Consider the following 14106-nt stretch of genomic DNA (forward strand, 5'->3'; position numbering starts at 1 on the left):
CTGGTTATTTTAAGTCAGTAGAAAGAAAGCATTCTCTAATGGTAGCACATATTTAAATTTCTAAATAATTGTCACCATGAAAAACAAGACAGCAGGCTAATAATAAATGATAATCAGAAATAATTACAAAAGTAAAAAGATTTAAAACCAAAGGATGCTAAAAATAAATTTCCCATTCAATTCTCAAAAATTATACAGTAATCTAATTTAATTTTTAAAGATCTATGTGGAGGCCAGACGCAGTGGCTCACACCTGTAATCCCAGCATTTTGGGAGGCTGAGGCAGGCAGATCACCTGAAGTCAGGAGTTCGAGACCAGCCTAGCCAACACGGCGAAACCCCATCTCTACTAAAAATACAAAAATTAGCTGGGCATGGTGGCATGCGCCTGTAATCCAGCTTCTCGGGAGGCTGAGGCAGGAGAATCACTTGAACCTGGGAGGTGGAGGTGGGAGTGAGCTGAGATCACGCCACTGCACTCCAGCAGAGAGAGACTCTGTCTCAAAAAAAAAAAAAAAAAAAAAAAAAACAAAGATCTATGAGGGCCTTCTGATTTTAGTATAAGCAAAGTATAATGAAACTGAAATTCAACTGATTCATTACAGTATTCCCTTCCTCATAAACATTTAGAACAAGAACAGTAATTAGAAACTCTTAGAATTACTTTTAAAAATTAAGGATATCAGTATCCTCCTAGATCAAAATTTTGGTGTTTAGTAAGTCAGAAAACATTCTGAACAAAAAGGAAATACCTTCAACCTCTAGTGATCAATAGAAAAGCAGGTATATAAAAAGAAGTTTGATTCCTTTGAAAATATGAACTAAAGGCATCCAAGTCCAGATCACATTGTAACTGCATAATTTTAATTCAAATCTTAGTACAAAAACTAAACAGTCATCATTGGGAAAATACTAATATGTTTTACATTTCTTTTCCTCAAGGATTTAAATTCAGCCAAATAAAAATTAAACCTTTTAAAAGAAATATTAATATAAGCATGATACCAGTTTAAAATCACAACAGTTTTTCGAGGTTTTTTTCCCCAAAGATGGCAGATTTGAAGGTTTTAGCATTTCTCAGCCACTTGGAAATAGCAAGATAGTACATAAAAATCAACTGTGAGCTTTACTTCAGGAAGGAAAGCAGGACTCCACCAGAATCATGAAGGGCAGCCTAGATCCCGAGAGCATTTGTTTCTCCGTAGACCTGGAGCTAACTGGGAAAGAGGTATGGAGATACTGTGAGGGAAAGACACCAGGAAAAGTTGCAGGGACCAACAGCAGGAGGCCATTTTGAATTCAAGCACTTACAATTCAACCTGGAAATCTGGCAGTGTGTCTGTGCAGGCATGCCAGAAATTAGATTCCCTGCTTTGGAGCCAGAAATGTGAAAACTGCCTCAGCAGTAGGTGTTACAATTGTACTCTACCCCGTCGCAGGCCTGGGGTGGGAGGAAAGCTGCTACAGCTGCAATATCTCCTGGACAACAAGACTTGGCAGGCAGAGGCAGCTTGGTGATCTGGAACCTGTCTGCATGTGTCATTGCTGGGTGCTCCAGCCTGCTACCCTGACACTGTGGTGCAGCAGGGCCCCTCTCTGCTCCACTCTCAGGCAGAAACCCAGGCATTCAAGCCACCGCACCCTTCATAGACACAGATCATGACACTGGACCCTCTTTAGTCCATGCCCAGGCTAATCTGCAGGCAACTGAAGCACCCACTCCCATGGACAAGCAACCTGAGCCCTATTCCACGTGGTACAGCAGGATGCACAGGCAGATCTCCAGGCATTCAATGCACTTGCTTGCCCAGATTGGCAGCCTGAGCCATCCCACTCTTCCTTTGCAGAGATCCAGGTTTAGAGAGGTCCTCTATGCTTCATGCCCAGGGAGATCTCCAGGCATTCAGAGCAGCTGCTTGGCTAGCCCAGCAGCCTTAGTCACCTCACCCCTCTGTGCAAAGATCTTGGTGCAAGAGGGGCCCTCTCTGCCCACAGCCAGGCAGATTTCCAGGCATTCAGACAACTCACTCACCTGGAACAGCACACTCTGCACCATTCCTATCTATGCAGAGATCCTGGTAGAGGGGCCCTCTCTGTTTCATACCCAGGCCTGTCTCCAGGGATTCAGAGTACCTGCTTGCCTGGTTCAGTACCCTGAGGTGTCCCACCATTCCAGTGCAGAAATCCTGGTGCAGGAGACCCTCTCCATTTCACAGCCAGCAGATCTCCAGGAATCTGGAAAACCCACTTTCCTGGATTAGGAGCATAGGGCACCCCCACTCCCATGCAGAGAACTTGGGGCTGAGGTTTCCCATCACTATGCCTAGACACTCCTCTGGGCACTTAGGGGCTGCCCACTGAATTCTCCCTCAGCACTGATGCCTGCCATAGGGAGACCTAGTAGGACCTGCCCAGTTTGGACATGCCCATTTTGTGCCCTCCTCCAGAGCAGAGGAGGGAGCTCAGACTACCGTGCACTACACACATCAGCCCATTGCCTGAGGCAACAGAGAGCTTCTCCCACCAAACACGGGTCAAGTATACACCCAGTCACATTGGCCAAAGCCCACTCTCACTCATAACTGCCATCCAATGGCTTATAGGTTGAACTGCACAGCCCAATATAAAACCTGCTGACAGAAGTGTATAAAGCTATAGAAGCAAAGCCAAAAGGCCCTACCCAGCATTCACTATAGCCACACCCCCCATGGAGGCAGGGAAAGGAAAAGAAGACAAAATAACAATAATAACATTATAGAGAAAGAAAAAAAATACCTTAAAAGCATGAAAATTATTACAAAAGTTAGAAGTGACAGCATCTCCAAAGGAGAAGGAACCAGCACAAAGCTTCGGACACCATGAAAAATCTGAGTGTGGTGACACCATCAAAGGATCACACTGGCTCTCCAACCATGGACCATAACCAAAGTGGAAACTCAGAAGAATTGACAATTAAAGAATTCAAAGCATGGACTGCAAGGAAGCTCAATGATATCCAAGACAATGTTGAAAATTAGAAGAAACTTCTAAGGCAATCCAGGAAATGAAGGGGATTAAACATCTTAAAAAGAAATCAGTCAGAGATAGTGGAATTGAAAAACTCAAATAAGAAATTACAAAATAAAACTGAAAGTTTTATCAGCAGACTGGACAAACCAAAAGACAGAATTTCAAAGCTTGAAGACTGATCTTTCAAATTTACCCAAACAAAAAAATTTTAGAAAGGCTGAAAAATGAAAAAAAGTCGTCAAGAAATATCAGACTATGTAAAGCAGCCAAACCTACAAATTACTGGCATTACTGAGAGAGACGGATAAAAAGAAAATAACCTGAAAAACATATATGAGGAAATAATTCAAGAAAATTAACCTAATTTTGCCAGAGATATAGACATCCAAATACAAGAAATCTAGAGAACATCACAAGATACCATACAAAATGAACATTGCCACAGCATTTAGTCACCAGACTGTCCAAGACCAACACCAAAGAAAAAATCTTAAAGGTAGCTAGAGAAAAAGGTCAGATCACATACAAACAGAACCCCATCGGCCTAACAGCTGACTTCTCGGCAGAAACCACACAAGCCAGGAGAGACTGGGGGCTTATTTTCAGTATTCTTAAAAGAAAAAAAATTTAGCCAAGAAATTTCGTATCTACCCAAACGAAGCTTAATAAGCAAAAGAGAAATAAATGTTTTCAGACAAACAAGCATCAACGGAATTTGTTGCCTATAGACCAACCTTACAAGAGATCCTTAAGGGAGTTCTAAACATGGAAATGAAAGAACACCACTTACTAACACAAATATGCACGTACATAGCTTGCAAATCTTATAAAACAACCACACAAACTACAAAGCAACCAGCTAACAGCTTCATGATAGGATCAAAACCTCACGTATCAATATTAATTATGAGTGTAAATGGTCTAAATGCCCCACTCAAAAGGTACAGAATGGCATGTTGGATAAAAAAACAAAACTCATCCATCTACTGTCTTTAAGAGAGCTATTTCACATATAACACCACTCATAGGCTCACAGTACAGGGTTGGGGAAAGTTCTATCACACAAAGAGAACACAGAAAAAGAGCAGGTGTCACTATTCTTGTATCAGATAAAACAAACGATAAACGATCAAGAGTTAAAAAGGACAAAAAATGGCATTGCATAACGAAAAATAGTTCAACAAGAAAACTTAAGTATCTTAAATATATATGCATCCAATAGTAGAGCAATCAGATATATAAAACAACTACTACTAGACCTAGGAACAGACTTAGACAGTCACACAATAATAGTGAGGGATTGCAACATCCCACTGACAGGCATTAGACATGTCATGGAGGCAGAAAACTAATAAATTCTGGACATAAATTCAGCACTTGACTAATTGGACCTAATAGACACCTACGGGATACTCCACGCATCAACCACAGAATACACATTCTTCTCACATGCACATGAAACATACTCTAAGATCAATCACATGCTTCGCCAAAAAGCCTCAATAAATTCAAAAAATTGAAATCATGCCAATCATATTCTCAGATGACAGTGGAATAAGAATAGAAATCAATACCAAGATGATCTCTCAAAATCATACAATTACATGGAAGTTGAATAACTTGCTCCTGAATGACTTTTGGGTAAACTATGAAAGTAAGGCAGAAATTTAAAAATTTTTTGAAATAAATGAAAACAAAGACACAACATAGCAAAGTCTCTAGGATACAGCCAAACCAGTGTTAAGAGGAAACTTTAGGCCAGGCGCAGTGGCTCATGCCTGCAATCCGAATACTTTGGGAGGTCGAGGTGGGTAGATCACTTGACAGCAGGAGTTCTGGACCGCCTGGCCAACATGGTGAAACCCTGTCTCTACGAAAAATACAAAAACAAATTAGCCAGGTGTGGTAGTGGGTGCCTGTAATCCCGGCTACTCAGGAGGCTGAGGCAGGAGAGTCACTTGAACCTGGGAGGCGGAGGTTGTAGTGAGCTGAGATGGAGCCACTGCACTCCAGCCTGGGCAACAGAGCAGGACTGTCTCCAAAAAAAAAAAAGGAAATTTTATAGCACATAGCACTAATGGCCTAACTCAAAAAGCTAAAAGATCTAAATTAACAATCTAACATCACACCTAGAGGAACCAGAAAAACACAAAATAAACCCCAAAGCTATCAGAAGAAAAAAAAATAATGGAAATCAGAGCAGACCTAAACAAAACTGAGACAAAAATCCATACAAAAAACCAACAAAACACAAAGCTGGTTATTTGAATAGATAAAGAAGATTGACAGACCACTAGCTAGATTTTTTTTTAAATCCACATAAGCACAATCAGAAATGACAAAGTTGATGATACAACCAATCCCACAGAAAGACAAAAGATTCTCAGAGACAGACAATTATGAATACCTCTAAGCACACAAACTAGAAAATCTATAGGAAATGGATAGATTCCTAGAAACACAAAATCAGGAAGAAGTTAAAACCCTGAACAGACCAGGATTGAGCTCCAAAACTGTATACCTGCTAAAATTTGGCAGTGAATTTTTCTGGTCCAGGATTTTTATTTTTATTTTTTTTTTGGTTATCTATCAACCAAAAAAATCCTAGACAAGATAAATTCACTGCCAAATTCTAGCAGATATACAAAGAAGAGCTAGTAGCAATCCTACTAAAAATATTCAAAAAAAATTGAGTACAAGGAACTCCTCCCTAACTCATTTTACAAAGCCGGCATTACCCTGATACCAAAACCCAGCAAAGACACAACGAAAAAGAAAACTACAGGCCAATATCTCTGATGAACATACCTGCAAAAGTCCCCAACAAAATACTAGCAAACCAAATCCAGCAACACATCAAAAAGTTAATTCACCATGAGTTAACTTTTTAATTACTAGGAATGAAGTAAGCTTCATTCCTGGTATGCAAGGTTGGTTCAACATACACAAATCAATAATATGATTCAATACAAACAGAATTAAAAAACTAAACCATAGCTTTATCCCAATAGATGTGGAAAAAAACTTTCAATAAAATCCAGCATCTCTTCATCACAAGAAACCAGGCATAGAAGGAACATACCTCAAAGTAACGAGAGCCATATAAGGTAAACCCACAGCTAACATCTTATTAAACAGACAAAAACATGAAGCATTCCCTTTAAGAACCTGAGCAAGAAAAGGGTGTCCACTCTTACCACTCCTATTCAACATAGCACTGGAAGTCCTTCCCAGAGCAATCAGGCAAGAAAAGAAAACAAAAGGCATCCAAATAGAACAAAAAAATTCATACTCTCTCTCTTCATGACAATATAATTCTGCAACTTGAAAACCCTAAAGACTCCTCCAAAAGGCTCCTGTGACTGATTAAATGACTTCATTACAGTTTCGGATACAAAATTGATATACAAAAATCAGTAGCATTTCCAAACAACAACAACCTTCAAGCTCATATCCAAATCAGGAAAGCAATTCCTTTTACAATATCCATGCTCAAGGACTGGAAGAATCAGTATTATTTAAATGGCCATACTGCCCAAAGCAATCCACAGATTCCATACTATTCCTACAAAACTATGAATGTGATTTTTCATAGAACTAGAAAAAAACTATACTAAAATACATACGGAACCAAAAAAAGAAGCCCAAATAGGCAAAGCAATCCTAAACAAAAAGAACAAAGCTGAAGGCATCACAATACCCAACTTCAAACTATACTGTAAGGCTACAGTGACCAAAACAATATGGTACTGGTATAAAAACAGACACATATGCCAATGGAACAAAATAGAGAACCCAGAAACAAAGCCACATACCTACAGCCATCTGATCTTTGACAAAGTAGAGAAAAATAAGCAATGGGGAAAGGACTCCCTATTCAATAAATGGTGACGGAATAACTGGTTAGCCATATGCAGAAGAATGAAACTGGACCCTTACCTTTCACCATACAAAAATTAACTCTGATACCTGTATCCTAACACTTCAGGAGGCCGAGGTGGATGGATTACGTGAGCCCAGAAATTTGAAACCAGCCTGGGCAACATGGTGAAACTCCATTTCTACAAAAAACACAAAAATCATCCCGGCATGGTGGGACATGCCTGTACTCCCAGCTATCTGGGAGGCCATGGTAGGAAGATCGCTTGAGACACAGAGGCAGAGGCTGCAGTGAGCTGTGTTCGTGCCACTGCACTCCAACCTGGGCAACAGAGCAAGACCCTGTCTCCAAAAAAAAAAACCTTTTAGCTCAAGATGGATTAAAGGTTTAAATGTAAGCCATCGAATTAGAAGAATCCTAGAAGAAAACCTAGAAAACACCATTCTGTACATTGGCCTTGGGAAAAAATTTATCACTAAGGCCTCAAGAGCAATTGCAATACAAACAAAAATTGACAAGTGCTACCCAATTAAACTAAGCACTTAGGTACAAAGAAACTGTCAACAGAGTAAACACACAATCTACAGAATGGGAAAATATTGACAAACTATGCATTCGACAAAGGTCTAATATCCAGAATCTATAAGGAACTTAAACAATTGTACAAGCTAAAAACAATCCCATTAAAAAATGGGAAACACCACAAACAGACACTTCTTACAAGACGACATACAAGCGGGCAACAAATATATGAAAAAATGCTTAATTAACATCATTAATCATCAGCAAAATGCAAATCAAAACCACAATGAGATACCATCTCACACCAGTCAGAATAGCTATTACTAAAAAGTCAAAAAACATCTGATTCTGGCAAAACTGCAGAGAAAAAGTTATACTTACACACTGTTGGTGGGAATGTAAGTTAGTTCAGCCTCTGTGGAAAGCAGCTTGGAGATTTCTGAAAAAACTTTGAACTACCATTCAACTCAGCAATTCTACTACTAGGTACATAATCCAAAATAAAACAAATCATTCTACCAACAGACACATGCACTCGTATATATATTACAGCACTAATCACAACAGCAAAGACATGAAATCAACCTAGGTTTCTATCAATGGTAGATTGGATAGAGAAAATGTAATACATATACACCACGGAATACTACATAGCCATAAAAATAAACCAAAACCATGTCTTTTACAGAAACATGGATGCAGCTGGGGGTCATTATCCTAAGTGAATTAATGCAGGAACAAAAAGCCAAGTATCACATCTTCTCAGTTATAAGTAGGACCTAAATAATGGGTACTCATTATATTATGGCAATAATAGACACTGAGAACTACAAGAAGGAGGAGGGAAGGAAGGGAGAAAGGTTGAAAAACTAACTTTTGGGTGTTCTACTCAGTACTTGGGTGACAGGATCAACCATACCTCAAACCTCAGCATCACACACTGTACCCATGTAACAAACCTGCTCCTGTACCCCCTGAATCTAAGATAAAGGTGGAAATTTTTTAAATAAATACATAACAAATAAAAATAAACCATAACACACTAAGATATTTTAACATATCAAAAAACTATGCTTGCTATAGCTTAACTCACAAACATCTGTGGTTAAAAATCACAAGAGGGCTGGGCATAGTGGCTCACACCTTTATACCACCACTTTGGGAGGCTGAGGTGGGCGGATCACCTGAGGTCAGGAGTTCAAGACCAGCCAGACCAACATGGCAAAACCCTGCCTCTACTAAAAATACAAAATTAGTTAGGCTTGGTGGTACACGCCTATAATCCCAGCTACTCTGGAGGCTGAGGCAGGAGACTCGCTTGAACCCAGGAGACAGAAGTTGCACTGAGCTGAGATCGCGCCATTGCACTCCAGCCTGGGCAACAAGAGCAAAACTCTGTCTCAAAAGAATAAAACACACACACACACACACACACACACACAAATTTCTTCAAAAGATAAACTCTAGACATTGTCTACCTATTTTCAAATATGTTTTATTAGGATTAATAACATAAGAAGATCAAAAGAACCTGAAATTATTCTATAAACCTAATAGTTATCCTACAAAAAATTTTTAAATTTTGAACACTTCTAACCAAAGCACAATCAAAGTAGTTATCTGCTAAACATCAGTAGTAAATTTTGTACAAGTTAAATGGGCCTATTTTCCTTTTTGACCATAGTTTCTTATGTTACGCACAAAAAAATACTTTACACAATAAGGGAGGAAAAATCCTGTAGTGCTTCAATGAAATGTATATATTTTATCTAATCATAAAACAATGTATAAACACATGTACACTTCTCTATCTGGAAATAAAGAAAAGTATAAGGAAGAGAGCAAAAATAATCCATGAAAAACAATATTCAAATTTGGAAATATTTTCATGCAATCTATTTTACTATGGTTATATGTTTAAAGAAATAGATATGGACATTTTTGAACTGAAATATACTATGGCATGTACAGTATATTTTCAATGCAGAAAATATAATCCAGGCAACAGAAACACCCAAAAAGATAATCTGAATAGTAACATTATTTCAATCTGCTCACAGATATTAAAAATGTGATAACAGCTCATTAAACTAGACTCAAATATTAAAAATGTGTAACAATTTAAGCAGGGGATATGATGAGACTGACACTGAGTCGGAAAACACAGTCACTTCTAAGGAAGGATACGTCTTCCAAGCTGTTGACCTTGTTCAATATCAGAGCTAATGTTTAAACGATTTCATGGTAGAGAAAAATTTTTATTAAATAACAATGTGAAAATTTATGTCATTTGATGGAAATTAAATTGTCACTCAAATTTGGAAATACTTCTGATGACTATGACACAGTTTGCCATGCCTATATTATCTGGCACCAGTAAAGACTATCCTCCCTCCAATTTTCTCCATTTGAGACTGTGCTTATACCCCCATTTAACTTCCAGTTAACATTAAACCTTTACTAAATTCACCTCTGTTCTTTTCATGGTGGCCTTCAAAAATTATGGTGCTAGGCGGGGAGCAGTGGCTCACGCATATAATCCCAGCACTTCGGGAGGCCAAGGTGGGCAGATCACTTGAGGTCAGGAGATCGAGACCAGCCTGGGCAACATGGTGAAACCCTGTATCTAGTAAAAATACAAAAATTAGCCAGGCATGGTGGTGGGCGCCTATAATACCAGCTACTCAGGAGGCTGAGGCAGGGGAATCACTTGAACCTGGGAGGCGGAGGTTGCAGTGAGCCAAGATTGCTCCACTGCACTCCAGCCTGGGCGACAAAGTGAGACACTGTTTCAAAAAACAAAAAAATTATGGTACTATATACTAAGTACCAACGTAATCATAAACAGGTACTCAAATTTTGTATCAATGTCCAGTTTGAATTTTCTCTCTCTCCCCGACCTTCTACCATCTCTTTTTAAATCATCAAAAACAAAAATCCATAATTTAAAAAATGTAAATACTGAATTTTTGGACCCAAAGAATACTTTCAAAGAACTCCAATTAGATTGAAGGGAACTATCCATCATTCAAAAATTATTTTTAAACTACATAACTAATATAAACATTTAATAAATATTTCTACCCAGTTTTTTTAAGTAACTGAACTGAATTTAAATGGAACTAAATCTTCACATTTCTATATACTAATCCAAATTAGAAATTTTTTATTTCTTCACAGTAATAAATAAAAGACTGAGGGCCGGGCGCGGTGGCTCAAGCCTGTAATCCCAGCACTTTGGGAGGCCGAGACGGGCGGATCACGAGGTCGGGAGATAGAGACCATCCTGGCTAACACGGTGAAACCCCGTCTCTACTAAAAAATACAAAAAACTAGCTGGGTGCAGTGGCGGGCGCCTGTAGTCCCTGCTACTCAGGAGGCTGAGGCAGGAGAATGGCATAAACCCGGGAGGCGGAGCTTGCAGTGAGCTGAGATCCCGCCACTGCACTCCAGCCTGGGCGACAGAGCGAGACTCCGTCTCAAAAAAAAAAGAAAGAAAAAAAAAAGACTGAGAAAGTAACAAAAATTAAAACATACTGTAAAAGCAAAATAGGGGGAATAATGATGCCAACATGGAAGTCAGCATTTTCCTTCCATAAAAAAAGACAGGAATAAAAACAAAAAAAAATTTTTAACTGACAAGTATTTATTCTTAAGAAATTGCTAGAAATTCAGGTAAGAATATCAGGAGTCAGTGGCCTTGTTGACAAGACTACTCCTGTCATTACCACCCCAGTTTAGTTGGTAAGAACTGTAGTTTTACCTTTTGGGGGCTGGCAGTAAAAAGTAGCACTGTTGCTTTCAGACAGGGCAAACCTATTCAGGGTGAGAAATGAAAACTGCAATTCTCCAGCTATAAGTGGCAGACTTGGTTACGAATCAATGGGAGAAACCAGCAGCTCCGCTAGATCAGAGATGCAGTCACAATTCAGGGTGAACAGCAGACCGGTTAGATATTTAGTAGGCAGATATTTAAAAAGAGAGAACCATAGAAAGATTGATATAAGTCCTCCACACAGACCTAGCTGATTGAGAAAGTACCTATATCCAGGAGACACCTGGGTCACTAACTGAAAAAGGAAAGGCAAAAGAGACTAGTTAAGTAGCCACAACTTTGAATGCAATCCCTAAAAACACACAGATCAACACAGTGAACCGAAGGGCTGAAGGAATTTTATCAGAACCTGTAGCTAAATCATTGATTGAACTCTAAGATATATAGAAACATGGAAAACCCTAAGAGCGCTATGGAAAGAAAAAAGGAAAAAGTAAAAATACTGGACAGAGAAAAGTCAGAGCTGTAAAACATGGAGAAAACACAATCTGCAAATTAAATGAGGCAAATTACTTAAAACAAAACAAAAACCAACAACCATAGAAAAACAAAAAAAGTCCAGAGTTGCCCAGTTTTCAACAAAAATTACTATATATGCAAAAAAACAAAAAAGAGTGTAACCCATAATCAGTAAAAGAGCAATAATCAAAAATAACTTGTACGGTCTAAATGTTAGATTCAGCAAATAGTTTTAAGGACTTGTAATAAATTATATTCAATAAATGAAAAAATAGTATGCTCAAATAATTGAATGAATCAGATTAACAATGAGTTCTCAATAAACTATAAAAAGACCAAATGGAAATTTTAGAGATTAAAAAGTATAATTTAAAAATCAAGGAATTCACTATAGGCATTCAATAGGAGACTCAGATGGCAAATGAAGACTCTGTGAATTCAAAGATAAATCAATATAAATTATACAGTCTAAAAAATAGAGAAAAAATAGGAAAACAAATTATTCAACCTTTAGACACTGTAGGACAATACACTGTTCTAACATAGGTATAACAAGAGTACCAAAGAAAAAAAAAAGGCATGGAAAAGAAACATCTGAATAAACAGGAATAAAATCTTCCAAAATTTAATGAAGAAACATTTACTTACAGATTCAAACTCAATAAACCACCGAAGTGAAAGTAACAAAGTGAGTCACAACGAGGCCGGGCACAGTGGCTCATGCCTGTAATCCCGGCACTTTGGGAGGCCGAGGTGGGCGGATCATTTGAGGTCAGGCATTCAAGACAAGTCTGACCCACACAGTGAAACCCCATCTATACTAAAAATACAAAAACTGGCTGAGCACAGTGGTACATGCCTGTAGTCCCAGCTACCTGGGAGGCTGAGGCATGAGAATCGCCTGAACCTGGGAGATGGAGGCTGTAGTGAGCCAAGACCATGCCACTGAACTCCATCCTGGGCGACAGAGTGAGACTCTGTTTCAAAAAAAAAAAAAAAAAGTGAATCACAACTAAACAAACCACAGTTAAACTGCTGAATCCAAAGACAATGAAAAAAACCTTAAAAGCATCAAGAGAAAAATGACTGATGACATACAGAGCAACAGCAACGCAATTCATTGCTGTCATCTCATCAGAAACAATGGAGCCCACAGGTCAGTGAGATGACAGTCAAGTGCTAACAGAAAGAAAACTATAATTTAAATTTTTATATCCAGGATAAGTATCCTCTAAAAATGGAAGCAAATAAAAGTATTCCGAGATGAACAAAGACTGAGAAAATTCATTGCTAGCAGACATGTCTTACAAGAAATAATAAATAAAGCCCACAAAGATGAAAGAACATACTGTAAAACCACTAATAAAAGATAACCTTTAAGAAAAAAACTAAAATCAACAGGGGAATTTTGATCCAACCAAAAGAAGTCAGTCCAATAAAGCCTCTCTGTCCCAAATATTAATAAAATTTTAGGGAAAAAAACACAAAAATCAACTTCCCAAGTACTCTGAAGACTAAACAAAAGCAGGTGCATTGTGAAGGGTAGTTAAAACTTGGAGAATTACTCATATGGATACAAGAATCATTGTTTCCTTTCTCTCTTCTTCTCTCTTCTGAATCTGCCCCTGTTTCAAGGCTGGATGTCAGAAGCTCAGGTGGCAAAATTTCTAAGAAAAACTATGCTTTCAGTCAGAGAAATCTAGAAATTAGGTCCCAGAGAGGAGAAGTGTGGGGAAGAGTCCTAAATAGCAGAGAGTAAGAGAAAAGGGTTCTCTAAATCTGTGTAAAAATCTGCGATAACCCTAAACTCATTCCAGAGATGCATGGGTGTGGGACAAACCCAAACCAGAATAGCCACCTTTCTAAATTTAATTACCATCCAATTATCAGCCTAATTCCTGAATGAAGCATATGCATGTGAGGAAAATACAAGGCAAACTAGTCTGTCTCCCTGGATCGAAGGCGAAAAAAGAAAAAAATGAAAGAAAATCCAAAGCAGGGTAAGAGAGGTTTGAAAAATGAACGGACACTAGAACCACCATGCACAGAGAAGAGGTGGAACTTGCAGCCCGACCCTTACCAGGTTGTCTATTTGCTAAACAACAACAAAATATCTGTTAGAGGATTATAACAGGGCCCAGAGTTATGTACAGGGCCCAGAGTTATGTTCTAATGTAACCAGGACCCACAATGTTCAGGACACATTAATATGCAACATACAAAGAGCCATGAAAATGTGATTGTTTCTCACAGGAAAACACAAACAACAGATGTCAATGAGATGAACAAAACCTTGGACTTATCACGCAACGACTTTAAAGGAGATACTATAATTATGCTTTAGAAAATAAAGGTTAATAATGTCTAAATGAATTGAAAGAGTTCTCCAAAAAGAAATAAT

The 14106-nt window shown here is 38.4% G+C and overlaps 1 protein-coding gene across 3 annotated transcripts in view; it reads right to left on the minus strand.

The window, feature by feature from the left end:
* The window catches only part of LRBA (LPS responsive beige-like anchor protein), a 787299-nt gene that overhangs the window by 642161 nt on the left and 131032 nt on the right, over positions 1 to 14106 (minus strand). The window lies entirely within an intron of this gene.

Source organism: Trachypithecus francoisi, unplaced genomic scaffold (genome assembly GCF_009764315.1).
Source record: "Trachypithecus francoisi isolate TF-2019V2 unplaced genomic scaffold, Tfra_2.0 Lachesis_group1, whole genome shotgun sequence".
In the NCBI taxonomy this organism is placed as follows: domain Eukaryota; kingdom Metazoa; phylum Chordata; class Mammalia; order Primates; family Cercopithecidae; genus Trachypithecus; species Trachypithecus francoisi.